Here is a 13,474-nt window from a genome sequence, read left to right as displayed (position 1 = left end):
TCGCCCCCTGACCTTACAGTGGTCTTTACATCAAGCATCTGGCCCAAGTGGTGCCCTGGGAACTTCTGCCCCGGTCCTGGAAGACACGGATCCGGAGCTGGTCCACAGCAGACTGACTCTCCTTCCCTCCCCCCCACACCTGCCCCCCTCATCCCCTCCTGGCCTCTACCCCCGTCCCCCGCCCCCCACCACAATGGAAGCCTTTGAACCCCACTTCCTTGCTTTCACCCTGTGTTGCACATACACCTCCACCCCTGGCCCCCTCCTAAAACATCTTGCCTCTTTGATGGCAAAAGCCATGAACTTTCATCTGTGTTTCCTCAGCCTTGCATGTGTGATGCTTGCTCAATATTTCTAAACGTTTTTGAAAAAAAATCAACAGGCTTGTGTCCATATTCAGAAAATATCACTTTTATTTAGATGTATGCCTCTGTCGGCCTCTGTCACCAATTAGCAACTACTTTCAAAGTAAGATTCTTAAATTTCAGATCCAAATCAGGACCCACTACACAGCAAGCCCTATTACTTTCGTAGACTGTGTCATTTGGAAATGAGGACAAGACAGAAGTTGTCTATCAGACGCATTATTGGAAGCTTTCTAATTTTCTTATGAAAAGGATCCATCAGTTGAGAAGCTGAAATAGTGGAGGAGTTTTTATGGGCAACGTATGAGAGATTGTATAATTGGCTCCGGATCTATGGCCATATTATAATTGATATGACGGTAAACACACCAAAGTGATGGATGTTTGAAGCAGCAGCGGTCGTGAAACCAAAAAAATGACACGGATATTTTTAATCTCAAGCTGATTATGTCATAAACGCTGTTTAGAGATGATCTATTACCAGACCTCAGAAGGCAAACAATCAGAGAAATGTGCCTTATACTGTCAAAGGCGCTTGAGAAACTGACTCAGGTTGGACCACACGACAAAAATTCATCCGATTACCCACACTGTTTGCCAGTTTAGATGTTTAAATACTGTTAGCTTGATGGGGATACAAATATAGGGGCAGATCTGAATTCAGACTAAATCAGGGAAGTGAAAGTGTCTGCATAAACCACAAACTAAGTTATCAGTGGTTCTTTTTTCATTCTGCACGTCATGTACAGGGTTTCCAGGCAGCTTGGATTTATGAATACTCCCAGGCTGCGTGCAAAATAAGGAAGAAAGAAAGAGCAGCCCTCACACCATCCCCTGTTGGCACGTCCTGTGGATCATCTCTCGCCAGCATCCAGGGGTCAAAGCCCTGGCCAACGGGCACTGCTGGCTGGCCTGGCTGCCGGAAAGTACTTTCCCAATCTTCACCTCGGGGCCCGGTGAACTTGGCGACCCAGGGTCAAAGTTGTTGCTGGAGATGTCTGCTGCCCAAGGAGCGGAGTGGGAATTGCGTAAACACATCTGAACAGCTGTTCCTGAGACACAACAGCTCTGCTCCCAGGGAGCCGGCAGAGGCCAGGCAGTGGTCTGTGTTTCCCCGGAGCCTGGGGCAGCTCTACATGCAGCCAAACCAACAGATTTACCACCAGCCCAGGTGCCATTTCTATAATCAGGATCACGGCGTGCAGTCTGCTTTCCCACCTGGGCGCACAGAGGATGCTGATGGCCCCTCAGGTGTGGTCCTTCCCAGGTATTCTGGAGGCTTCATACTGTAAGCACCTGGGGTTCTCCACTGAGGGGCTCCTTTGCCAGGCCCTGCTTGCTCAGAATGTTCCAGAACACCGAGGAGTCGACACCAGCAGGAGCAGCCATCGGCCAAGCTGACGAGAACCAAGGGTGAAATGAGGGTTCCCTGGGCCCTCAAGAGGCATGAGGCTGAGGCCTGCTCCACGCCGTCTCCCGGGCCAGCAGGAGGGACCCCAGGTGTCCGCAGAGGGACCCGCTCGTGAGCACACACTCTATGGGCTCGCTTCAAACAGGCTTCATTTTCAGACCTGTTTAAAGATTTTCACATACAAATTCACAAATCAGAAAAAATTCTCTGTCAAACCACATATTAATTTTTTTCTTAAAAATATGGTATCTGCAATACTAAGTTTAAGTACTCCTAGACAGGTCGTATTTAAACATAAATGCTCGTAATATTAATACCTGATTCCCCCAAAGAACTGCAGCTTTTCTAGGTGCCCCCTCCTCTCAGTTATGAGCGTGATGTGGTCCTTTTAGCTGCCCCATAACCTCAAGGACCTCCCGGCCCCCTTCTCTCTGCTGTTTACCTAGTGGATTCTGACCCGCTGAGCGATGTCAATTACAGCCCAGGAGGAAGGCTGGCTGAGGATCTCTGTCCTGCTTCGGGGCCAGGAGAGGGGCGGGAGGGAAAGAACAGAATAGAACGGAGAGTTCTCACACCAGGGCTCAGCCCCTCCTGAGTGTGTGTTTCCCTGATTCTGTCAAAACTTCACTCCAGGGAGGAAATGGTTGGGATCTTCATCTAATTTCCATGGTGAGTGGCCTCCAGGAAGTTGCTGTCGTTACCAAGGCTCTTTGGATCTTTGCACTGGTTTACGTAGACAGAGCTGCTGGGTCATTTCTGTCCTGTTTTGCTTCTTGATTGCCGCTTCAACCCAAATCCTGGATCCCGTGAAACGGGTCCTTGCCTTTGGAGATGCTTCGCTGTCACAGCCTTCAGTGGGATGCTGCTCCCAGCATCCTGTCCCGTCTGTCACGTCTCTCGGCTGCAGGTTCTGGACGCCTGTAGCATGTCCTCAATGCCCTTCTGCCCAGTGAGGTTGCCTGTCCACAGCCCACAGCCAGCACAGAAGTGGGCCCTTCGGTTCCTTCCGATTCGCTACTGAGAGAGAAACTCAAGTGGCATATCTGCTGGCCAGCCGGGAAGGCAGTTCTTTTTCAGCTGTTCCTGTCTATCAATCCACCCCCGCCCCCGGCATCTTGCCTTTGTGCAGTCATTTTACCCAACTGTCCTTCCTCATATTTTACTTGGAGTGTGTGTGAGAGAGCGAGGGAGCTTTCCTCACCATTTCGTTTCAGAACCGTGGCTTTTAAGCTTCAACACAATCCTACGCTGCTTGTTTATCTCTTCCATTTCCAACCCATGACTCGTGGCCTCCACAGCCCTATCTCTCAACATTGCTTTCTTTCCCTTTTCATCTGTAAGTGTACTTTTTTTTTTTTTAATTTATTTTTATTTTTGGCTGTGTTGGGTCTTCACTTCTGTGCGAGGGCTTTCTCTAGTTGCGGGAAGCGGGGGCCACTCTTCATCGCGGTGCGCGGGCCTCTCACTATCGCGGCCTCTCTTGTTGCGGAGCACAGGCTCCAGACGCGCAGGCTCAGTAGTTGTGGCTCAGGGGCCCAGTTGCTCCGCGGCATGTGGGATCTTCCCAGACCAGGGCTCGAACCTGTGTCCGCTGCATTGGCAGGCAGACTCTCAACCACTGCGCCACCAGGGAAGCCCCTGTAAGTGTACTTTTCAGGCTGTCCGTGTGGATGGACAGAAAGAGCAGAGGAGCCAGCGCTGCAGGCTCAGGAGGGGTGGCCCCGGGTGTGGCCCCTGGTCCTCCGGTCCCTCTGCACGGAGCAGGTGGAAGGAAACCTCGGCCTTTGCCACGGCGTGTCCCGAGGTGCCCGTGGACACCACGCATGCTGCGTGGTCGTGGGGCTCTGCTGGGCCGGGCAGTGCAGACAGTGGAGCAGCTTTGGGAGCCCCCCGTGAATGACCCCATTGGGTGGGTGCAAACCCGCTAAGCAAACAGACCACAGCTCCCTCCCCGAACTTGAAAGTGACTTGTGACCTGGGTTTGTAGGTATTGAGCGAATGGGCCAGCTGTGGGCAAGGAGGAAAGGCCCCCTCACCCCCGGCCGGGCTGCACCCAAGCCTGCACGGCGGAGCGGAACCCTCACTTTCACCCGGAAGGCAGCCGCCGCGGCTCCGCGTCCCGGACAGAGAAAGACGCGGGAGGTGCTGCCACCTGGAGTCCACACAGGGTAAGGCAGCCAAACCCGACCACCTAGATCGGAGTTTTTGTTGCCCCTTCCCTTGGGGCCAGCGTTACCTTCTCGCTCCTTATTCACCTTGTAATCCTGCGCTGGGCTGGCAGGAACTGCAGGAAGGGATTAAAGGACCTCAGAGGATCTCTGTCCTCAGCCCTCTGGTTGGATGATATTTATGCACGCGTCTGCCCCGCGAGTGACCTGCCCCGCCCAGAAATCCTCTAATTGCAAGTAGAGAATAAATACTATGTCAATTACACTGTGCTCTACAGAGACCCATCGAATTAATGACTAAAAAGGGATGAGTTTCTCTGTGAAATGGATTTTAAGAAGGATAATTGCTGGGTCATTGGTTGTATGCATTTAAAATGCTAGTGTATTTTTTTTCTCTATTTTAATTTTTTTAATTAAATTAAATTTATTTTTTACACAGCAGGTTCTTATTACTTATCTATTTTATACATATTAGTGTATATATGTCAGTCCCAATCTCCCAAAATACTAGTATATTTTGACAAACTGAATTCCGAAGAGGTTGTGCTATTTACCTGTCAGTGTACAAGACTGTCTACTCCCCTTCATCCTTGAAAACACCGTGTGTCATCAAATATATTTTGATTTTGACTTGGATGTGTGAAAAATCATCTCTTATAACAGTTCATGAATTTTACTTTATTTTTTAAAATTATAGTTGATTTACTGTATTAGATTGGTTTCAGGTGTACAACATTAGTTTCAGGTGTTCAATATTTTTATAGGTTATACTGCATTTAAAGTTATAAAATATTGGCTGTATTCCCCGTGCTGTACAATATATCCTTGTAGCTAATTTATTTTACATATAGTAGTTTGTGTCTCTTAATCCCCTCCCCCTATCTTGCCCCTGCCACCCCAGCTGGTAACCACTAGTTTGTTCTCCATATCTGTGAATAGTTCAAGCATTTTAAATTGTGGAGTTGAAATTGCTTTTGATCTAAGAAGACTAATTTAAAGTCAATTATTCATTTGTTTATCTACTCAGGGTGATATCCTATCATGTTTTTTTCACTTGACTTTTAGTAGGTTCTGATTTTCTCTCTCTCCTTTTTTTTTTTTTTTTTTTGGACTTGAAGGCATTTTAAAAGGATGTGGTTACATTTACCAAGCTTTTCCCTTATGGCTTTTGGCCTTGGTGGACTTGCCAATCTAGATAAAGGGGTAGTCAGAACACCTGGCACCTAGTTAATGACAAAAAATAATTTGCTGAATGAAATTTTCTGTGATAGCCCTGATTTATCATCCTCCGGGGATTGGCAAGGATGCTTTCAGTGTCAAGACGTAGCTGCAGCTGCTGAAACTAGAGGATGCTCTGTCCCCTCCCACACAGAAAAGGGGGCGCGGTTCTTCGGCCTCCCGCCCCACCTCCCGGGACTTCCGGGAGGCTCTGCCCTCTACCCCCCGGCGCTTTAGCTCAGGCATCCTGCTTTCCTGGCCCCAAGGCAGCAGCCTCAGTTACAGGGGTCACATTCAAACATGACGGTCCAGAGGGAAGAGGGGCTGTCTCCCCCATGGCACTTTCTTAAGGTCCAGGACTAAGACTGACCGTCACCTCTCGTCGTCCACTTTGTGCTGCATCCAAACACCGGCCAGCGGAGGCCTTGCTCGGCTGCGTAAGGAATGAACCGCAGCCTTTCAAAGCAGGGGAACCTGAAATCGATTCCAGGGTAGCTCTGAGGCTGGCCAGAGGTCACCTTCTAAGTGAGAAGGACCAGTGGCGTGGTGGCACCAGGTCCTGATTGGCAGGAAAAGACTCAGAATGTGTTCAACAGAGAAGGTCAATCCGGAGGGACTGGGGGCTGGCTGAGGCCAGGCGGGGTGGGCCCGAGGACACACCTGCTTCTGGCTCTTTCTACACAGTTAACCCCCCTCTTCCCGGGTAAACAGCTTTCTGTCTCTGAAAACTTTGTGAAAAGAGACTCATTAGAATCACCTGGAAAACTGAGGCAAGCGTTCAGAACAAAACTGAGGCAAGCGTTCAGGCAAAGCGTTCAGGCTGCATAGAGAACAAAACCAGGTAAAAATCAAGTGTGCGTCTGTCTACTGAAATAATGATTCTGAATATGTAATGGAAACATTTCATTGACAATAACAACAAACATGGAAAAACAAAAGAATACACTATCAGATGCCATGACGATCCCGGCTGGATGAACAAACTGGAATTTAAACGGAAAATCATAAAAGAAGGTTTGACTGAATGGAAGGGCGTCCAGCATGTCTGCGGGGGAAAAGCTGAGTATTACAACGGTGCCAATACTTTATATTACTTGGAGGGAGAGGTAGGTGGGGAGGGGGTTTGAGAAGGGGGAGGCAAGGGCAGGGCGGCCCTGCGGGTGAGGGGCAGGAGCTAGCTGGGTGGGGCTGGTGGCCGTGAGGGGAGCCCTGGGGGAGGGCGGAGTGAGGGTGTGGCTTAGGCTTACGATTTGAAAAATATTCTGCTTTGTTCAGAGGGAGGCTTTGAAACGTTGTAGCAAAAAGAGAAATGAGACTTTTCTGGTAAACAAGGAAAATAAGGAAACAGTGAACAGGCTGGGAAACAGCAGGAACAGGCCTGAAAGAGTTAAGCCATCTTGGTTATTCTTTAGCTGTTACTACTAGCAAACACGTGTAGCTAGGCGTGTCCTTCACCAAGCCGATGGCTCTGACTCCGTGTGAATTACCCTTTGCTCCTGGCATTCTTCTCCCCCGACGCACCCTTGTAGCACTCGTCATTTCCGAAAGAAGGGCATGGCCCATAACTTCAGGGACACCAGGCCCGGTTGCTGAGGTGCCTGACACCAGCTTTGGCCATGAATTTGCAGAAGAAAAGAAACGCAACACCTTAATTACTCTGAGCCTTATCATCTAGTCCAGACCACAGCCCTGAGCCCCGGGGCCCGGGCTATGTCACCTTTCCCTGTTCCCTGGGGAGGGGGAGGCAGTTCTTGAGGCGCTAGCTAGCTAGGGAACTGTGTCCCCTCTTGCTCGGCAAAACGAGTAAAGCTACTCTTTCTATTTCCTCCAAACTCTGTCTCCGCATTTCTATTTGGCATCGCTGGGCAGGGAGCCAAGATTTGGCGACAGAAACTGTGCTGTATCGTAGTAAAATTTTATTTTAATTGCTTGGATTTAGATGGTATGTGTGTGCTGTTTTTCCAGATGACCTTCAGTAGCTTAATTTAAGGTCTTTTGTCCCATTTTTCTTGACCACACTAATCCAGCCAGACCCACACACTGGGTTTGGCCAGGATGCCCAGAGCCTCTCCCTGGCGGCTGGACCTGTGGACCTGCGCTGGGCGCTGAGCTCCCGCTGCCCCCGCTGCCCGGTCAGGGTATGGGCAGCCCCCTAGGCCTTTCCTTTTGGGTCTTGCTTCCTGTCTGTGTACATGGGCTTTGCATTTTCTCTGCTTCTGCTCAGCTCAGTACAATAAGCATAGAGAACTCACTATATTTCAGCCTAAGATGAGGACAAGCCAACATTTTAATCAGGATCTAGGATTCTTATCTTGGAGCACGCGGACCCTTAAAGGGTATGTGGACAGGCCTCGTGGAGTTGGCCAGACCTGTGACTGTTGGCATGGTTTATCCGTGTGTACACACACACATGTGTTATATATGGATATGTAATGTATGCTGTATATCTGTGTATACACATATAATACATGTTATATATGGGTATATAATATATGCTATACATATGTACACACATATATATGGGTATATAATATATGCTGTATATATATGTACACATGTATTATACATGGGTTTATAGTATATGCTGTATATCTGTATACACATGTAATACATGTTATATATGGGTATATAATATATGCTGTATATCTGTGTACACACATGTAATGCATGTTATATATGGGTATGTAATATATGTTATATATATGTACACACATATATATGGGTATAATATATGCTGCATATCTGTATACACATATAATACATGTTATATATGGGTATATAATATATGCTGTATATATGTACACACATAATATATATTATATATGCGTATACGATATATGCTGTATATCTGTATACACATGTAATACATGTTATATATGGGTATATAATATATGCTGTATATATGTACACACAATATATGTTATATACAGGTATATAATATATGCTGTGTGTATGTGTACACACACATATAATATATGCAGTTTTCTAGGGCGAATGCCTACAGCTTTCCTCAGATCCTGCAAAGGGTTCATATTCCCAAAAGTTGAATATATATTGAATATGCATCGCCCTGTAATGGTGATCTCTAAACTTTTGGGCCTGTGCACCCCACAATATATGCCGATTTATTTATCTATAAATTATATACATGTGCTAATTGATGAACTGAAGGTGAAACAGAAGTTTTGAATGTCTTTCTAGTGACAGTGTGAGGTCATAATACCATTGGGTCAGGTGTCGTGTCACAGGATGTGGTTTGTCACCAACAGGGGAGTGTCACCCTGCTCCTTCCTGAGGGTTCGTCCCACTTCCTTTCTGGTCTAATATTGTCATCGCTTCTATCTTGTACCGCAGCTGACGGGCTAGTAGGAGGTTCGCTTGACTCGCATTATTGGGACTATATTCAGGCTGTGGTGAATACGCAGGAATCTTTTAAAGCCACTTTTCCATCTTGTGAAGTTATTTTAATTAAAATGAATGACCATAATCAGTAATTCAATCAACATTGCTTCTGGCGTGAGCCCTTCTCTGCTGTGGCTGGACACTATTTAAAAACATTATTTGCAGGTCTGATTTCTTCTTCCACCCCCGATAGTCTGGAGCATTCCTACCATTTATGGAGCAGTGAGGTTGTTCTGGGGCTCATTGCCTCAGGGAAGGAGTGATTTGATATTTTTGTATAAACGCCTATGTGCAAAAAACCTGAAGGAATTAACTTAGTGCCATCAAGACTAATAATAGATTTCATTAAGCTGGTTGGATATCACATATGTACGTGAGGCATAGGTCTGCGCGTGCAATGATATCTTTCTTCTAAATCAGTCAGAACCAGCCAGAAAATCAAATTCACTGAACGAGTATTTATTGAGCGCGCGTTTTCCTCCAGGGCCCCTTCCAGGCCTTGGGGCTGTGGCTGTGAACTAAGCAGGTGGAAATGCCCACCTTCAGTGGCACTTATATTCTAGGGGAGACAGGTACTTAAAACAAGTGAGTGAGACGCGCTGACGGTGAGGGGATGGGAGGGGATCCCAGGGACGCTGAAACAGGGAAGGAGGAGGGGTTGTGGGCATTGGGGCTACAACTCTAAATAAGGGGCCAGGGAAGGCCTCCTGGAGATGTCATTTGGGTAAAAACCTGAAGGAGGTGAAGGAGTGAGCCATAGAGGTTTCCGGGGGGAGAGAATGCCAGGCCGAAGGAAGAGAGCCAGGGCCCGGGGGTGGGCGCATTCCTGTGAGCTTGTGTGGGGAGGAAAGGAGGTCAGGGACCCCGCTTGGAGGTAGGTCACAGGGCCCTAGAGACCCCTGGGGGGACGGTTACTGTCAATTTCTCCTTTTGGAAATATGTATGGGTACATATATAATTACAGTTGTTATATCTTCTTGTTGGATGGATCCCTTTGTCTTCATGTAATGTCCTCCTTTGTCTCTTGTTAGAGCCTGTTTTAAAGTCTGTTTTGTCTGATAAGAATATTGCTACTCCAGTTTTCTTTATGTTTCCATTTGCAAGGAATGACTTTTTCCATGCTCTCATTTTCAGTCTGTGTGTGTCTTTAGATCTGAACTGAGTCTCTTGTGGGCAGCATGTAGATGGGTCCTGCTTTTGTATCTGGGGGTCATGCATATTCATGAAAGGGCAGCCATGATCATTATAATGAGGCAAAGGCTACTCCCAAAACCCACAAGTTCGGTTGCCCAAAACCGCAAGTTCGCAGGAGCTCGGTTGTTTGTTCACACTGTGGTTTCTTGTTGACAGCAATGCACTGTAACCTTTTGAGAACATCTGGCGTTTGGAACTTTCTGCAGCTTAATGGTTAGTTTCTGTAAAACAGAGCACACTTTGGTTTAACCCCATCCCTTCCCTACTGCTGCCTAGTTAACATAGTTTATACCCACAAAGGTCTGTTTCCCATTTGCAGTGCCTCCTTCCCTCACGGGTCAGTTGGACTCTCCTCTGCATATTACTATCCACACTCTGGGTCCCAGGTTTGGAGAAGCAGCTCCTGGACACCAAGGTAGAAGGAAAGAGAATACTGGTCCTTGCTTCCTTCTGAAAGTAGCAAGTATTAATCCTGTTCACATTTTGACCAAAATAAGTAAGGCAACTGCTGGTTCAAGGGGGCCAGAGGTGCAGTCCTACCATATGTCCAAAAGAAAGAAGCAAGTGTTTGTGAACATCCTAATGATTTCTGCAACGATCATCACAGATAAGCATTTACTGAATGTTTCATGGTGACAAGGCACTGTACCAGTTAGCCTACAAAGCGGTAGAAGTGACTTTTAAAAGTAAGGACTCAATTGTAGCAATTTTTTTCTTTAAAATTTATTTATTTATTTATTTTTGGCTGCGTTGGGTCTTCATTGCTGCACGCGGGCTTTCTCTAGTTGTGGCGAGCGGGGGCTTCTCTTTGTTGTGGCGTGTGGGCTTCTTATTGCGGTGGCTTCTCTTGTTGAGGAGCACGGGCTCTAGGTACACGGGCTTCGGTAGTTGTGGCTCGCGGGCTGTAGAGCGCAGGCTCAGTAGTTGTGGTGCACGGGCTTAGTTGCTCCGCAGCATGTGGTTTCTTCCCGGACAAGGGCTCAAACCCGTGTCCCCTGCATTGGCAGACGGATTCTTAACCACTGAGCCGCCAGTGAAGCCCCCAATTGTAGCAATTTTATCTCTGCTCGAGGAGAAAGTTATTCTTAGCGTTTGGTGACAAGTATTGTTACTGACCTGGGTTCTTGGATTCTTTAGAATCAATAGAAATCGATAAGAGGGCAGATGAGGAATTCAGGCAAGGCTTTACTGGGACTCGTGCCGCAGCAGGAGGGGGCGAAAACAAGTAACAGGTGGCCTTGCTCGCTCCCCGGAGGGGCAAGCTGGTCCCTAAAATTGGGAGAGGGTGGGGTGGGCCCAGGGGTTGGGCCGGAGGGGGGGCTTGGGTATTCTACCCACCCCCTTGGTGGAGCTGTGCGCAGGGGGCACGCGCAGGACCCTGCTTTTGTTCCTGGCTCCTCAGAAGTGGCAGTTGGATTTTCTCTTCTTGTATCTTGTTCATAATTTGCCCCAACTGCACATGCACACAGTTATTTTTAGTTCTTTATAGTTTCTTTGTATCTGTTTGTCCAGGTACAAGCACTGCAGCAAAGGGTCCCAGGTCCCGGGCCCCAGCCTGTCTCAGTATAAATTCCTGGCTCTTAAAAAAGAGGCATGATTGTGACCTTGGCCAAAGCATCTTTCCAGGACAGTAACACTCTTATGTAAAATTTGGGAAGCAAATGATCTATTGAAATAACTGTGATTGCATTTGTTAACGCCTTGAAATAAGGAGAGATCTTATGCAGTCACAGAGCCTGACACAAGGTATGGCCATAAAACAGAATCTTTTAGAAAACAAAGCTCCTGATGGAAGCGATCAGATTTCTGTAGTAATTGCCATAAACATGCTTATTCCAAAATTTCCTGCCCACTGCTTCCCACCCTTGCTAAAAGCAAAACTGTTAATATATCTATCTCAGAAGAAGAATGATTTATCTTTTTGTGAAGTGGGTTTTCCAGATCCGTCACTCTCCCGCTGTGTTGTGTTAAGCCGAGCTTTGAGCTGGGGGTAGAGAATAGTCAGTGTATGGGGTTGCATGCTTCTATTTTACAATCCAATTTTCTCTTCAAAGATACCTCTTAAAAACATCACATGCATGCCTTAAAGCTGCAAGGACCTCTGAAGTTTCCTCTTTTCGGTAACTAAAGGTTTTTAAGTCTAGTAAATTAAACTTCAAGAAATAAAATGAGAGCTTAGTTAATAAGCTGGCAGTTTGGGACTTCCCTGGTGGTGCAGTGGTTAAGAATCTGCCTGCCAATGCAGTGGACACGGGTTTGAGCCCTGGTCTGGGAAGATCCCACATGCGGCGGAGCAGCTAAGCCCGTGCGCCACTACTACCAAGCCTGTGCTCTAGAGCCCGTGAGCCACAACTACTGAGCCCGTGTGCCACAACTACTGAAACCCACATGCCACAACTACTGAAACCCACGTGCCACACATACTGAAGCCCGCGCTCCTAGAGCCTGTGCTCTGCCACAAGAGAAGCTGCAGCAATGAGAAGCCCATGCACGGCAACAAAGAGTAGCCCCGGCTCACCGCAACTAGAGAAAAGCCCATGCACAGCAACAAAGATCCAACACAGCCAAAAAAAAAAAAAAAAAAAGATCTATGCATTAAAAAAAAAAAAAAAAAGCTGGCAGTTTGTCCACAGAAATGGCTGGAGGCTTTTTAGGTTCCAACATACTTACTGTATTTCCTGACTTGTCATACAATTTGGCCAGGCTTAGGAGCAGATGGGGTTTAAATTGAGGATGAAAATGGGAGGACATGATGTTCTAACATAAAACAAGAGCATTTACTTGTCATTTCACCATTACATATTTATTGGTTTGGATTTTTAATTTACCTTTTAGTCTTTGAGTTAAAATTAAATACGCTGGAGAATGTCATTTAATATAGCACATGAGCCACTGCCTTTAAGGGAGTTGTTGGTAGCTGAGAGGGGGGCATTGTGGAATGGGAATAAGTTCAGGCTTCTGAGTGTATGCGTGTATGCAGGCATATGTGTGCACGTGTGCATGTATGCATGTGTGTGTACATGTGTGCATTATGTGCATATGCATGCAATGGAATGTGTATGCGTATTCATGTATGTGGTGTACATATACATGTAATGGGTGTGTGCATGCATGTAATAAAGCTGAATGTGCCATATGTGTATAAGTGTGCACATGTGTATGAACACATGCATGTATGTGATGCTCATATGCATGTAATAAAAGCGTGTGTGTGTAATATGAGTGTTATGTGTATGTACACATGCATGTAAGGTATGTATGTAAGCATGCAGGTATGCCATGTATGTATGTATGTATGCACGTATATATGTGCCTAAGTACATGTATTGTTGGATCCTATTGAAGTTTTGCTTCCACAGGGTGTGATATATTGACTTTTCAACATCAGACATCTTACATTTATTTTTCTTTTTCAAAATTACGTTGGACATCCTAATTTTTTCGTATTTCAGCAAGCATTTTATAAGCAGTTTGTCCATTTTTGTGTACTAGCTTGTTGGGATAGATTGGAATTATGTTAAAGTTATATATCAATCTGGGGAAAACTGACATCCTGACAATTTTGAGCCTCCTGGACCATGAACACAGCATCTCTCTCCATTGATTTACATCTTCTTTAATTTCTTTTCATCCACGTTTTGTGTTTTTCAGTGTAAATGCCTTACACATATTTTGTTAAACTTATTCCTATTTCATATTTTTTGTTATTGTATATT

General features: G+C 46.4%; 2 long non-coding RNA genes across 2 annotated transcripts in view; one reads left to right on the top strand and one right to left on the bottom strand.

The window, feature by feature from the left end:
* Positions 1-395: 395 nt before the first annotated feature.
* LOC309643602 lies at positions 396-3,129 on the bottom strand. The gene is made up of 2 exons (XR_014253894.1): positions 2,219-3,129; positions 396-1,936 (listed from the first exon to the last, which is right to left on the bottom strand). It is a non-coding gene; the product is annotated as an uncharacterized lncRNA (long non-coding RNA).
* Positions 3,130-5,986: 2,857 nt separating this feature from the next.
* LOC309643600 overlaps positions 5,987-13,474 on the top strand; it is a 54,126-nt gene continuing 46,638 nt past the window's right edge. Inside the window, exon 1 of the long non-coding RNA XR_014253892.1 lies at positions 5,987-6,268. This is a non-coding gene — a long non-coding RNA (uncharacterized lncRNA). The remainder of the gene's footprint in view (positions 6,269-13,474) is intronic.

Source organism: Balaenoptera physalus, assembly GCF_965194825.1.
Source record: "Balaenoptera physalus genome assembly, chromosome: 15".
NCBI classification, from domain to species: Eukaryota; Metazoa; Chordata; class Mammalia; order Artiodactyla; family Balaenopteridae; genus Balaenoptera; species Balaenoptera physalus.
This window is presented reverse-complemented; position numbering and strand designations above follow the sequence as displayed.